Source organism: Scyliorhinus torazame, chromosome 19 (genome assembly GCF_047496885.1).
Source record: "Scyliorhinus torazame isolate Kashiwa2021f chromosome 19, sScyTor2.1, whole genome shotgun sequence".
NCBI lineage: Eukaryota > Metazoa > Chordata > Chondrichthyes > Carcharhiniformes > Scyliorhinidae > Scyliorhinus > Scyliorhinus torazame.
The window spans coordinates 116,745,785-116,761,474 of record NC_092725.1 but is presented as its reverse complement, the minus strand read 5'-3'; positions in this window follow the sequence as shown (position 1 = coordinate 116,761,474).

Below are 15,690 nucleotides of genomic sequence, written 5' to 3'. Positions count from 1 at the left end.
GGGGAGAGGGAGGAGCCGGAATGGGGTGGGGTGGGCGGGGGGGCACTGCCTGGGGGGGACACAACTGCGTGGGAACCGGGTGAGGAGCTGGGAAAAGGGGATGGCTAATCGACAAGGGGGGGGGGGTAAAAAGCCCCCCAACCCGGCTGATCACGTGGAATGTGAGAGGGCTGAACGGGCCGATAAAGAGGGCATGAGTACTCGCACACCTTAAGAAACTTAAGGCAGACGTGGTTATGTTACAGGAGACGCACTTGAAACTCATAGACCAGGTTAGACTACGCAAAGGATGGGTGGGGCAGGTGTTTCATTCGGGGCTATATGCGAAAAACAGGGGGGTGGCTATGCTAGTGGGGAAGCGGGTAATGTTTGAGGCAAAGACCATAGTGGCGGATAGCGGGGGCAGATACGTGATGGTGAGTGGCAAATTACAGGGGGAGGCGGTGGTCTTGGTAAACGTATATGCCCCGAACTGGGATGATGCCAATTTTATGAGGCGCATGCTAGGACGCATCCCGGACCTAGAGGTGGGAAAGTTGGTAATGGGGGGAGATTTTAATACGGTGCTGGAACCAGGGCTGGACAGGTCGAGGTCCAGGACTGGAAGGAGGCCGGCTGCAGCCAAGGTGCTTAAAGATTTTATGGAGCAGATGGGAGGAGTAGACCCGTGGAGATTTAGCAGACCTAGGAGTAAGGAGTTTTTGTTTTTCTCCTATGTCCACAAAGTTTATTCGCGAATAGACTTTTTTGTTTTGGGAAGGGCGTTGATCCCGAAGGTGAGGGGGACGGAGTATACGGCTATAGCCATTTCGGATCACGCTCCACATTGGGTAGACTTGGAGATAGGGGAGGAAACAGAAGGGCGTCCACCCTGGAGAATGGACATGGGACTAATGGCAGATGAGGGGGTGTGTCTAAGGGTGAGGGGGTGCATTGAAAAATACTTGGAACTCAATGATAACGGGGAGGTCCAGGTGGGAGTGGTCTGGGAGGCACTGAAGGCAGTGGTTAGAGGGGAGCTGATATCAATAAGGGCACATAAAGGAAAGCAGGAGAGTAGGGAACGGGAGCGGTTGCTGCAAGAACTTCTGAGGGTGGACAGGCAATATGCGGAGGCACCGGAGGAGGGACTGTACAGGGAAAGGCAAGGGTTACACGTAGAATTTGATTTGCTGACAACGGGTACTGCAGAGGCACAGTGGAGGAAGACACAGGGTGTACAGTATGAGTATGGGGAGAAGGCGAGCAGGTTGCTGGCCCATCAATTGAGGAAAAGGGGAGCAGAGAGGGAAATAGGGGGAGTGAGGGATGAGGAAGGAGAGATAGAGCAGGGAGCGGAGAGAGTGAATGGAGTGTTCAAGGCATTCTATAAAAGATTATACAAAGCTCAGCCCCCGGATGGGAAGGAGAGAATGATGTGCTTCCTGGACCGGCTGGAATTTCCTAAGGTGGAGGAGCAGGAGATGGTGGGGCTGGGAGCACAGATCGAAATAGAGGAAGTAGTGAAAGGAATTAGGAGTATGCAGGCGGGGAAGGCTCCAGGACCGGATGGATTTACAGTTGAATTTTATAGGAAATATGTGGACTTGCTTGCCCCGCTACTGATGAGAACCTTTAATGAGGCGAAGGAAAGGGGACAGCTGCCCCCGACTATGTCAGAGGCAACGATATCGCTTCTCCTAAAGAAGGAAAAAGACCCGCTGCAATGCGGGTCCTATAGACCTATTTCCCTCCTAAATGTAGACGCTAAGATTCTGGCCAAGGTAATGGCAATGAGGATAGAGGATTGTGTCCCGGGGGTAGTCCATGAGGACCAAACTGGGTTTGTGAAGGGGAGACAGCTGAATACGAATATACGGAGGCTGCTAGGGGTAATGATGATGCCCCCACCAGAGGGGGAAGCGGAGATAGTGGTGGCGATGGATGCCGAGAAAGCATTTGATAGAGTGGAGTGGGATTATTTGTGGGAGGTGTTGAGAAGATTTGGCTTTGGAGATGAGTATATTAGATGGGTGCAGCTGCTGTATAGGGCCCCGATGGCGAGCGTGGTCACGAATGGACGGGGGTCTGCGTATTTTCGGCTCCATAGAGGGACGAGGCAGGGATGTCCTCTGTCCCCATTATTGTTTGCACTGGCGATTGAGCCCCTGGCAATAGCATTGAGGGGTTCCAGGAAGTGGAGGGGAGTACTCAGGGGAGGAGAGGAACACCGGGTATCTCTCTACGCGGACGATTTATTGGTGTATGTGGCGGACCCGGCGGAGGGGATGCCAGAGATAATGCGGATACTTGGGGAGTTTGGAGAATTTTCAGGATATAAGCTGAACATGGGGAAAAGTGAGCTGTTTGTGGTGCATCCAGGGGAGCAGAGCAGAGAAATAGAGGACTTACCGCTGAGGAAGGTAACAAGGGACTTTCGCTACTTGGGGATCCAGATAGCCAAGAATTGGGGTACATTGCATAGGTTAAACTTAACGCGGTTGGTGGAACAGATGGAGGAGGACTTCAAGAGATGGGACATGGTATCCCTGTCACTGGCAGGGAGGGTACAAGCGGTTAAAATGGTGGTCCTCCCGAGATTCCTCTTTGTGTTTCAGTGCCACCCGGTGGTGATCACGAAGGCTTTTTTCAAAAGGATTGAGAAGAGTATCATGAGTTTTGTGTGGGCCGGGAAGACCCCGAGAGTGAGGAAGGGATTTTTGCAGCGTAGTGGGGATAGGGGGGGGCTGGCGCTACCGAGCCTGAGTGAGTACTACTGGGCCGCCAACATCTCAATGGTATGTAAGTGGATGGGAGAAGAGGAGGGAGCGGCGTGGAAGAGATTGGAGAAGGCGTCCTGTAGGGGGACTTGCCTACAAGCCATGGTGACGGCGCCGTTGCTGTTCTCACCGAAGAAATACACCACAAGCCCGGTGGTGGTGGCTACTCTGAAAATTTGGGGGCAATGGAGACGGCATAGGGGAAAGACGGGAGCCTCGGTGTGGTCCCCGATAAGAAATAACCATAGGTTTGCTCCGGGGAGAATGGATGGGGGATTTGGAACATGGCAAAGAGCAGGAGTAACACAATTGAGAGATCTGTTTGTAGATGGGACGTTTGCAAGCCTGGGAGCGCTGACCGAAAAATATGGGTTGCCCCAAGGGAATGCATTCCGGTATATGCAACTGAGGGCTTTTACGAGGCAACAGGTGAGGGAATTCCCGCAGCTCCCGACGCAGGAGGTGCAGGACAGAGTGATCTCAAAGACATGGGTGGGGGACGGTAAGGTGTCAGACATATATAGGGAGATGAGAGACGAGGGGGAGATTATGGTAGATGAGCTGAAAGGGAAATGGGAAGAAGAGCTGGGGGAGGAGATTGAGGAGGGGCTGTGGGCTGATGCCCTAAGTAGGGTAAACTCATCGTCCTCGTGTGCCAGGCTAAGCCTGATACAATTTAAGGTGTTACACAGGGCGCATATGACTGGAACACGGCTTAGCAAATTTTTTGGAGTAGAGGATAGGTGTGTGAGATGCTCGAAAAGCCCAGCGAATCACACCCACATGTTCTGGTCATGTCCGGCACTACAGGGGTTTTGGGCGGGGTGACAAAGGTGCTTTCGAAGGTAGTGGGGGTCCAGGTCGAACCAAGCTGGGGGTTGGCTATATTTGGGGTTGCAGAAGAGCCGGGAGTGCAGGAGGCGAGAGAGGCTGATGTTTTGGCCTTTGCGTCCCTAGTAGCCCGGCGCAGGATACTGTTGATGTGGAAGGAAGCCAAGCCCCCGGGTGTGGAGACCTGGATAAAATGACATGGCAGGGTTTATAAAGCTGGAATGGATTAAGTTCGTCCTCAGGGGATCGGCTCAAGGGTTCACCAGGCGGTGGCAACCGTTCGTCGAATACCTCACATAAAGATAGAGGGAATGGAAAAGAAGAAGACAGCGGCAGCGGCCCGGGGTGGGGGGGGGGGGGGGGGGTGGGGGGGTGGGGGGGGGGGGCGGTGGGGTGGGGGGGGGGGAGGGGGGGGAGGAACCAGAGAGATTCTCAGGGATGTTAATATATAAGTATAATATGTATAGGTTGTTGTTATAGATAATTGTATATTGGACTGTTAAAACATATTTTTGGAGAATATTTATCTGGGACAAGGCAGTTGCCATTTAGTTTTGTTTTTGTTTATATATTATTTATTTCCTGTTTATAAAACTGGCCATTGTTATTTATATTGTTATATTACTGTGTAAAGGATACACAATGTACTGTTATGGTTGGCCAAAAATTTTCAATAAAATATATTTTAAAAAAAAATAGCATGTTCGTAGTGCCACACAACATGATGGAGGGTATCCTCAATGTAAAGACGGGACTTTGTCTCCACAAGGACTGAGCGGTGGTCACTTCTACCGATACAATCATGGACAGATGCATCTGTAGCAGGCAGATTGGTGAAGATCAGGTAAAGTATGTTTTTCCCTCTTGTTGGTACCCTCACCACCTGCTGCAGTCCCAATCTAGCAGCTATGTCCTTTAGGACCCGACCAGCTTGGTCTTGGTGATGGACATTGAAGTCCGTCTGATTTCATTCCTCTTTTTTGTGTTTTTATACTGGTTGAATACAACTGAGTGGCTTGCCATTCCCATTGCAGAGGGCATTTGAGAGTCAACCACATTGCTATGGGGCTGGAGTCACGTGTAGGTCAGACCAGGTAAGGACAGCAGATTTCCTTCCCTAAACAACATTAGTGAACCAGATGAACAATGGTTTCATGGTCGTCATTAGACTTTTTGAATTCCAGATGTTTTATTGAGTTTAAATTCCATCACTTGCCGGCTCCTCAGATCATTATTCTGGGTCTCTGGATTATCAGTCCAGTGACAATAACACTATGCCACCGCCTCCCCCTTCAAATGTGACCAGTGCAGAATGACAGCAGACTTCTGAAAAATAATTATAACCGGACAGAACTAAAAGTCCATTCCCAAGATGGCTGAACCAAATTATCAACCAATACCATTTTATCCAGAAAAAAGTAAATGCGATATGACCTGAAGATTACCAGACTATTTTCCTTGACAACCTTATATTAAACTTTGGACTGTGGCAGTTTAAAGTTCTCACCTGGAGAAACAAACATTACATTTGTGGGGGGAATACTTTTATTAAAACTTTTGAACAGGTTTAGTATAAATCCTACAAAAACACAGAACAACAATTGAACAGTAAAATTCCCCTCCCCACCACCTCTTCCCTTACAAAAGTAAAACTCAGTTACTAAGTCCCCCCATCCACACTTTTCTCCCCCCACCCACCCCTCAACAGCTAACAGTGACTAACTCTTTAAAATACAATATAAACGGCTACCATCTGCGGTAAAACTCTTCCACTGACCCTCTCGCAGTAAATTTAACCTTCTCGAGATGTAAAAATTCCATCAAGCCACCCAGCCACGCTGAGGCGCTTGATGGTGTAATCGAGCTCCAGCCCATGAGGATCGACCTCCTTGCCACCAGCAAGGTAAAGGCCAAGATGTCTGCCTCCCACCTCATCAGGGATTCCGGCACAACCGAAACCCCAAAAATCACCACCAGCAGGCAAGGCTCCAACCCAATGTCTCAAAAATGGACTTCCAGACGTGCGCCAGCTTTGAGCATGACCAGAACATGTGTGCTAGATGTGCCAGACCCCCCCAGACACCGAACACATCTATCATTCACCCCTTCAAAAAATCGACTCATTCTAGTCTTCATAAGGTGTGCTCGGAACCCCACTTTCAGCTGGATGAGACTCAGCCTCGCAAAGGACGAGGTCGAGTTCACCCTCCTCAATGCCTCACTCCAAACCTCCTTCTCCAAGAGCGGGCCTAGCTCCTCCATCCACTTTGCCTCCACACCCTCAAAGAGCCCTTCTCCTCCACCATCGTCCGCTGGTATATACCGGACATGCTGGCCCCCTCTGAACCAGAGCAGGTTAAGATCCTCTCGAGCAAGGTAAAAGACTGCTTCATCGGAAAGGATGAAAATTATTTTTTGACCCAGCTGCGCACCTGGAGATACCTGAACACATCAGCACCTATGAGTCTATATTTATCTTTCAGTTCCACTAAGCTAGCGAACCGACTTCATCATAGAATTTACAGTGCAGGAGGCCATTCAGCCCATCGGGTCTGCACCGGCCCTTGGAAAGAGCACCCTACTTAACCCCACACCTCTACCCTATCCCCGTAACCCAGTAACCCCACCTTCTAAAATTAAGTCTCAAACTTTCTCTGAACCTTTATCCTCCAATTCCTAAATTTCACGAACGACCGAGCAGATTCAAATAACTGATTCGCACGGATAGGCGGCCCTCAAGTTTAAACGCTAAATAATTTGGGCTCCTTGGGCTCTTATCCGCCTAAATAAACTCAGTCACCAGACGGTCAACCTCTCTGAAAAAAGACCTTGGGTAAGAATATCATAAGGCACTGGAATAAGAATAGAAATCTCAGTAAGATGTTCATTTTAACCGATTGCTCTTGGCCCACCAGACCATCTTGGAAGTCCACTTTGACCTTTATCACCAGATTCGCATAATTCAACGTTCAGAGTGCCCCCCAGTCCCTTGCTATCAGGATACCCAAATATCGAAAATGATTTATAGCTAGCCGGAATGGCACTCCCCTAACCCCCCCCCCCCACCCCCCCCACACACACACACCCCCCTCGTCTCTTCAACTTAACCACAATGTATTCAGTCTTTCCTATGTTGATCGTGTAACCAGAAAAGGCCCCAAAACGCTGCAAGGTTCGCATAATATTACCCATTGACCCCTCCAGATCCCTCACATGTAATAGTAAGCCATCGGCGTACAGCGAGACCCTGTGTTCCACCCCTCCTCTAACTATTTTTCCTCATGTATTTGAGGACCTCAGGGCCATGGCTAGTGGCTCTATTGCTAACGCAAACAGCAAAGGTGACAACGGACATCCCTGCCTGGGACCCCGGTAAAGCCGAAAGAGGTCGGCGGTCACGTTGTTAGTTCAAACACGCTACAAAGCCCAACCCACATCCAAATTTTTCTAAAACCGCAAACGGATAATCCCCCTCTACCCGGTCAAACACCTTTTCCACAAGATCATGGTCTCCAGGGCCTGACCCAGTCCCCCCCCCCCCCCCCCCCCCCCCCACCGAAGCAAGCACCACATTTAACGGTCATCTCATGTTCGCTTCAACTTCCGCCCCTTAATGTCGTGTTATGTACTCTGGGATACACAGGCTGCAACTGGATGCAGCTTTAACCAAAAAATATTCCAGACCTTGAAGTTAGTTCAATCTGATTTATTGAACCTGTAGCACAGTTAGCACAGTTCTCTATGAGTTCGACTCTCTGCTAACCTAAGTGTGGTTACTCTGTCTGACTGAACCAGACTAGCTCTTAGCCACGTGCTGGAGGTGTGATACTGTAAATACACCCTGACTCACTCTGTAGATATTCATCAGTGGAACGAGGCGGAGTGTGAGTGCCTCGTGCCTTTTATAGTGAGATACCGCCTCTGAGTGTCCTGCCTGCTCATTGGTCATGTCCTGTTCGAAACTTGTTTGGTCTTTTCCCACCACCTCTGGCAGACCAGGTTCCAGTCTTAATGCCAACACCTTAGCTAACAGCTTCGCGTCCACATTTAATAGGAGGATACAGACATTAAATTTAGTTACATTTTGAAACATACAGCTTAAGTTATAGGCAGCATTTCGGCGCCATCCATTCTTGGCCAGATGTGCTATTGAGAATTCTCTATCATTTTTACAACACCCAAAACAAAATATGCGTAGAAAAGTAATGATACTGTCCTAAATTTACAAGCCTTTAGTATGATAATTATACCCGAGTATGAATGAAGATATTTCAATTAAGCTCAACTTTGTGGGCAAGTAAGGTTAATTAGAAATAATTAATGCTTGAAAGGTCATTCTAACAGATTTTTCAAAGCTCAACGGTTTTTGTTCTATTTGTTCGCCCTGGAGTGCATAATATTTTAAATTCAGAACACCACCAGCATAGACTTCACTAAATGGGAGTTATATTTCAGGAAACTATGAAACATAAATCACAGAATGTTAAGCTACAAAACTCACATCCAACTCACGTCATGTGGAGTACCTTTACAAGCATTTGTTCATCGGCATGATATGGTCAATAAACGTAAAGGTGTTTGATCGAGGAAGAGAACAGATAATTCATGCACAGAGCAGGCTGTGCAACAGATGTCAAACCAAAGGGGGTATTGCTGGAAAGAAAACATGATGTGCAATACCAACAGGAGGACGAGCAATTTGGAGGAGACAGAAGACTGCAAGAGAGGAATGAATTTTCTCTGCAAATAGATAAAATGACTTAAAAAAAATTTTTAAATCTCAAAGTAAATCTCGTTTACTAAAATTGGAGCAGAATAATGAATATTTTTTCTGCTGCTAATTCTGGGTATCCTCGGAGCCGCTTCAGCTCCACCGTTTTAACATTGCCAAGCTACAGAGCAACTGTAGTAGGATTGAGGATGTGCAATGATGCAAAGTACATTCAGGGAACAATAAAACATGCAGTAAACAACAGAACATAAAGCACTGCTATAAACCCAGCATATTGCTGGAATTCGGTATAATGCATTGTGTAAGTTGCATTAGAAAATGTACATTACTAAATAATTTGTAATTAAAATAGGAAGTGCTTTGAGGCATCAATTTGAATTTTACTTAAATTCATCAGAGTAAGCCTCATTTAATTAAACATGGAGTTTAATTATTCGATTTCCAGCAATAGCATTAATATACATTGGAAATACATTCATAATATTTTCTTAAATTATGACCGTCAAGGTTAGTTTTTCAATTATACTCTAAAGTTACTCTGATTTGGATTAATGAGGTATGCTGTGTTGATTGGAAAAGTGTCTTCCATGCATTTCAAATTACTCTGAGTCTTAGGGCGCGATTCAATAAATGGAGCCAAAGTCCCACAGCGAGGGCGTTTAGCTGCATGTTTCGCAGCGCTCACAAAACCAAGAAACGTATGGATATAAAACGGCACTCACATTAAATAATGGGCTTCAATGGGGAACGTGTGGCCAAGGCCGCACATAGCCTTGTTTTCTACTCTGAGGAGCTCCGCTCACCGGGGGGGGGGGGGTGTTGGGGATTGTTTTGAGGGCTTCAGAGATTGGGGCGCGATTTAAGGCTATCCTCCTCACCATTTACACCCCACCAATTTGCGTGTCATCCATGAACTTAGTGATCAACCTTCCTACATTCATATCTAAATCATTTATATAAACCACAAACAGCAAGGACCCCAAAAATGATCCCTGCGGGATCCACTGGTCACAGGCTTCAAGTCAGAAAAAACACCCCGCAACCATCACTCTCTGCTTCCTCCCACTCAGCCAATTTTGGATTTAATTTGCCAAATTTCCTTGGATCCCATGAGCTTTTACCTTCGCTATCAGCCTCCCATGTGCGGCCTTATCAAAGCCTTGCTGAAGTCCAAGTAGACTACGTCAAATGCATTTCCCTCATCTACATACTTGATCACCTCTTTGAAAAATGTGGTAAATAGTGAGAATAGCCTTCAATCACGTTGGTCACGCATGACCTCCCCTTAACAAAACAATGCTGAATGTTCTCAATTAATCCCTACCTCTCCAAATACAGATTAATTCTGCCTCTCAGAATTGCTTGCAATAGTTTCTCCCACCACTGAGGTTAGACTGACTGGCCTGTAGCTTCCTGGTTTATCCCTTCCTCTCTTCTTAAATAATGGCACTGTGGTGTTGGGTGTTCTGAGGTGCAGATGAACCAACACGGTTGTATTTGGTACAACGCTGTTTTATTTCAACTTGCTATTTACAGTTCTGTCTTGATACTCTGCACGTGGTGACTCCCTGTGTGTGATGTTAATCAGGTCCTGTCCTTGTCCTGGTCTCCAGATCTACTGGCCACCAGGTGTCGTGTTTCTTCTCTTATACTGTCTCTGTCCTTGTCTGTGATTGGCTGTCGTGTTATGTGTGCTGATTTGTCTGTTGGTCTGTCTATCATGATGTGTGTGTTTGAATATCATGGCAGGTACCACATTGGCTATCCTCCAGTCCCACAAGTTCATAAGAAAAATTCAAAGTAGTTATGGTAACAACAGAAATGGATTCAATGGGACTACAGTGCTGAGGACCCGAGTTCGAATCCCAGCCCCATGTCACTGTCCGGGTGGAGTTTGCACATTCTCCCAGTGTCCGCGTGGGTTTCACCCTCACAACCCAAAGATGTGCAGGCTAGGTGGATTGGCCAGGCTAAATTGCCCCTTAATTGGAAAAAAAATAATTGGGTACTCTAAATTTAAAAAAAAAAGAAATGGATTCAAGGGGAAGGTGATTAAGTACATAACGTGGAAAGGAATTGAAGAACACGTTGATAGGATGAAGTGAAGTAAGGTCGAAGGAAGCACGTCTGGAGCATTAACCCCAAACATTGACCTGCTTGGCTAAATGGCCTTTTCTTTGTAGCAAATGGCATGCAATTAACTGATTAGCCAACCAGGTGGAAGACATTTGTTGAGAATAAAGTGCTTACATGGAATGTGAAAGTGTAGGAGAATGCCCTAATTATTGACATAAACATAACCTCAAAATGCAGTTAATAGTCAGGCTGAATGCTGGGAAAGGTAAGGGTTTATGGCAAGCTCATCATAAAAGATTATACAAACCAAATATTCTTCACCAGAAATAGAAGACAAACCTTGAATGTTATAAGGCAAGAGATGTTCCAATAAGGGCGATGATAAATATGTTCTGGATCTGTGTGAAGCCCTTTGTCAACAAAAACCTGATATTAGGGATTCAAATGGCCTGAAATTACCAAAGAGTCATTGGGTTTGAAACATCAACTCTGTTCCTCTAGAACATAGAATATTACAGCGCAGTACAGGCCCTTCGGCCCTCGATGTTGCGCCGACCTGTGAAACCACTCTAAAGCCCATCTACACTATTCCCTTATCGTCCATATGTCTATCCAATGACCATTTGAATGCCCTTAGTGTTGGCGAGCCCACTACTGTTGCAGGCAGGGCATTCCACGCCCTTACTACTCTCTGAGTAAAGAACCTACCTCTGGCATCTGTCTTATATCTATCTCCCCTCAATTTAAAGCTATGTCCCCTTGTGCTAGACAGCACCATCCGAGGAAAAAGGCTCTCACTGTCCACCCTATCTAATCCTCTGATCATCTTGTATGCCTCAATTAAGTCACCTCTTAACCTTCTTCTCTCTAATGAAAACAGCCTCATTTCCCTCAGCCTTCCCTCATAAGATCGTCCCTCCATACCAGGCAACATTCTGGTAAATCTCCTCTGCACCCTTTCCAATGCTTCCACATCCTTCCTATAATGCGGCGACCAGAATTGCACGCAATACTCCAAATGCGGCCGCACCAGAGTTTTGTACAGCTGCAACATGACCTCATGGCTCCGAAACTCAATCTCTCTACCAATCCCTCGCCGCAAATGAAGGCTCGTTAGCTAATTTGCTAGCACCGTGCTCACCAGGTCAAGCAGCCCTTAAACTGCACTTGCTCAGCCAACCCCAGCCAGCTCGCAACAATGGCGCTATGGAGACCAGCCCTAAGATTCGGGGATGCTGACCTGGGGAGGTTGCTAGACGCTTTGGAGGCCAGGAGGAATGTTCTGTTCCCTCGAGGGTCCCGGAGGGTCAGTCATAGGGCAGCCACTGCTGCCTGGGGTGAGGTGGCAGCAACTGTGAGCGGCGGGAGTGTGACCAGGAGGACTGGCCTCCAGTGCTGAAAAAAGGTCAACAACCTACACTGGGCAGCACGAGTGAGTGGAGACCAACACCCAACCCCCCCTCGAGACCTTTCCGCCCCCATGTGAGCATCCACCTGCCCAATTCTCCATGCGGCCTCTATCCCTCCTTACACCCCCCATCTCGCTTCGACCCTCCCTTTATCCCCACTCCCTTCAACGTCCCAACCCTTCCTTCATACCCCCTCCCACCACTGTGATCATGTCTGCAGTGGGCTGCATGGACTATGTTTCATCAAAAAGATCCACAAAAGCTATCTAGAAAAATGCTTAAACTAATCGAGTATCACTGCTAAATGAGTTGACTTCACCGAGGACTTTGCTAAGTGTATTGTCATTGCTAGCAACATGCATGCCTGAGTCCAGAGGGTTCCCTCAATAGAAACATAGTAAAGCTGTCATGATAAATCTTTAACATTTTATGGATAATTTAACTCTACTCACAATGTGTGGGAGAAACTACACATGTCACAATCTTCTTTAATTGTATTTAATTGTGTTCAACTTGGTTCTGACTTCCACAGGAGCATATTCATTTTACTGGCATTTGTCAAATTATAATTATCTCTAATGAATACTACATAACCTGTTGCTGAAACAAAACACCAGAACTGTGGAGCATGATGCAGAACTAGCAACTGCTCTAAGGACAAATTCACATTTCATAAAAGCTCTGACAACATAATGGGTAAAAGCGATAGTTTATGTCAATAACAGAGTATGGAAATTCCTGTTAATGATATTGGCCGGGATTCTCCGAGCCCGCACCAGCTCGGAGAATTGGAGTTGACTGCGAGACGGCCCGCGACGCCGGTCCGATGCCGGAACCCGATTCTCTGGTCGACGTGGCGCCAGTCAGGGGCTGTTAAAAGAGGGCTCCGCGGCGATTCTCCGTAGTATTCCCGCCGGCGTGGTTCAAACATGGTTCCACCCACCGGCATGGTTCTAACATGGTTCCACCCGGCGGGAGCTCGGACCTGCGGCCACGGTGGCTGTCCTGATGGGGGGGCGGGGGGAATCAGACTCCGGGGGGGTCCCCGCGACGGGTAGGCCCGCGATCAGGGGACACCGATCGGCGGGCGTGCACGATCCGTGGGGGGGGTTCTACCTTCTTCCGCGCCAGTCTGTTGAGTGGCTCCTCCATGTTGCGTGGGCCCTGGCGGAAGCGGCCGCGGCGCGCATGCGCATACCCGTGGTTGGGTGCCACGCACATGCACGGACCTGCAGCCGGCAGGGCAGGGCTGCATATCAGCGCCAGCGGTGCTAGCAGCACTCCGGCACTGTGCTGGGCCCCTATGGGCCACGGAATCGCTGGGCCAGGAGGCCCATTGACACCGCCGTGATATACTCCGGTGTTTACACTGGCATCAACACTTAGCCGCGATTTTAGAGAATCCCGGCCATCATCTTTTGAATAGATAATATGTGCATATCAAATTCCTCTTTTCTATTTAAATGGCGACATTAAAGTTATTTTTAGTTGACCAACACGTCTGTGAAAATGGCAAAGAATAATTTAATATAAACCTACATTAAAGTGATTGCGCCATTTAATATTCACACATATGGAAACAATAGAATTCAGTTTGTTACAAAAATGAGTAAAAATTTTTAATTTTGCATTGAAAATTGCCAAATATAGTTTTATATTTTCAGTTGTCATCTTTTTGGGAAGTGCAAATGTTTGAAAATTACTTGTGAAGCATATTTAAATACTTAAATGCTTCTTAAATTTATACATAATCCATGAAACTTGCTTTTCTGACCATGCAAAGATCATGAAATTAGATCACAAATCCTGTTAAAGAAACAAAATAACCTACAGATAAGAACTGATATTGCGTGTATAAATAGAGATGCCTCCCAATGATTCAGTGAGTAAAGATACAAGCTTGATCCTGATCACACAACCTTAGCTGGAATTGATGGTAGATCGGCACAACTGGCTTCAACAGCCATGCTATTGAAAACCGAGAGAAATCAGCCAGAGTTCCTGCTTTTGATCTGTTGAAGATGGTGAGTGAAATGATGTACAGTTCCATAGTCTTCTCTGCTTCACCAAAATGATTATTAATGCTTCCTGAAATTGTGACCGTAGCTCTGTTATCACCTTTTCAAAATAAATAAAATATCTCTCAAAGAACAAAGAAAAGTACAGCACAGGAACAGGCCCATCTGCCATCCAAGCCTGCGCCGACCGCACTGCCACCTAACTTAAAATCCTCTACCCTTCCGGGGTTCTATTCCCATCCTATTCATGCATTTGTCAAGACACAAAACATCACTACTGTACCTGCTTCCACCACCTCCTCTGACAGCGAGTTCTAGTCCACTACCCTCGGTGTAAAAAGCCTCCCTCGCACATATCCTCTAAACTTTGCCCCTCGCGCCTTAAACCCCGAGTTATGTCACAATCCAGTTAGGGACCAGTATCCTTTTGTCAGAAAAGTAAAACAATCTACCATATCAATATTGTGCTCTAACATTCAGAATTAACATAAGGCAAATATGAATTAACATGCAAACTAGCCGAACACACCACATTGCACATGAAGTAGCAAATGACACCAAGATTGATCCCACAGATTTCTCAGCAACTCACCCAGATGTTCTTGACCATTGTGAATCACAATATCTCGTTAAATTCACGAGGGTTTTTAAACTCATCACTTTTGAAGACCTAACCTCTGAATTAAAAGGAGCAGTGACTCAGACTGCCTTGACAACTACTCACCTGATGGTTCAGAGCCTCTTCCTCAGTCTGTGTTCCCTGGGATTCACAAAGCTGTATTCCTGTCAGCACACTTCCAAACCTTTTGCAGACTGCTTGCCTCACTAAGCTGGTACGGACCCTGGGGCTGATGGTTAAGTCTCTCTTCCTGGGACTGTGTTCTCTGGGATGCACAAAACTGCATTCCTGCCTCTAATTATCAGCACACTTCCAACTCTTTTGCAGTCACCCAACTTCACCAAGCTATGTAAATGATACCCAGGACTTCTTTGAGCCCTAACACTCTCCAGTATGGTGAATAAAAGTGAATAAACTCACACTTAGCCAAATTATATTTAATCTTGTTGCCCAGTCGCTTAATCCGTCTGTATCTTTTTCCAACCTCTTTTATGACCTTCTCACAGTTTACCTCCCACCTAACTCTTGTCAGAAATCCCAGAATCATCATTCTTGGTCATTTTGTCTCAGCCATTAATAAAGATTACAATAGCTGAAATACTGATCACTGCAGCACTCCACCAGTTACAGCCTGTGAATTTGAAAATGCATGTTTATCTCTATCCTCTGCTTCCCATTGTTAACCAATCATCCATCCACCCTAATATATTACCCACAACTTCATAAGCTCTTTCCTCGAGTGTTGTTACATTCCTGTTAAAAATTATTAATATTTAAAGAAATCCAAACACCCAGCAATTAACTGACAGAACTACACCAATAGATTGCACGTTTTCAAACTTTAAATTATTTTATGAACGATAAACCCTATTAACTTAACACTATAGTGTACAACTATTTACGTTACAAACTCAGTTTTGATTTTCCCCAAGAATTCCTTTATACGATACAACAATCTTAGGTGCATTCATTTCTCTCAAGACCAACTTGAAGTTATGCCATATCTCTCTGGAATTCACTTTAACTCTCCTCAGTGTTCCAGCTATCCTCCAAGGTAAGATTCTATGAAGGTAATTCTATTAGTTTTTGTCAAAGGAAGATCACGTCTTACAAATTTGAATAAATTATTTGAGGAGGTGATGAGGTGTGTAGTTGAGGATAATGCGGTTGATATAGTCCACATGGACTTTAGTAAGGCTTTTTACAAGGTCCCATCTGGGAGGCTGATGAAGAAGCTAAGAACCCA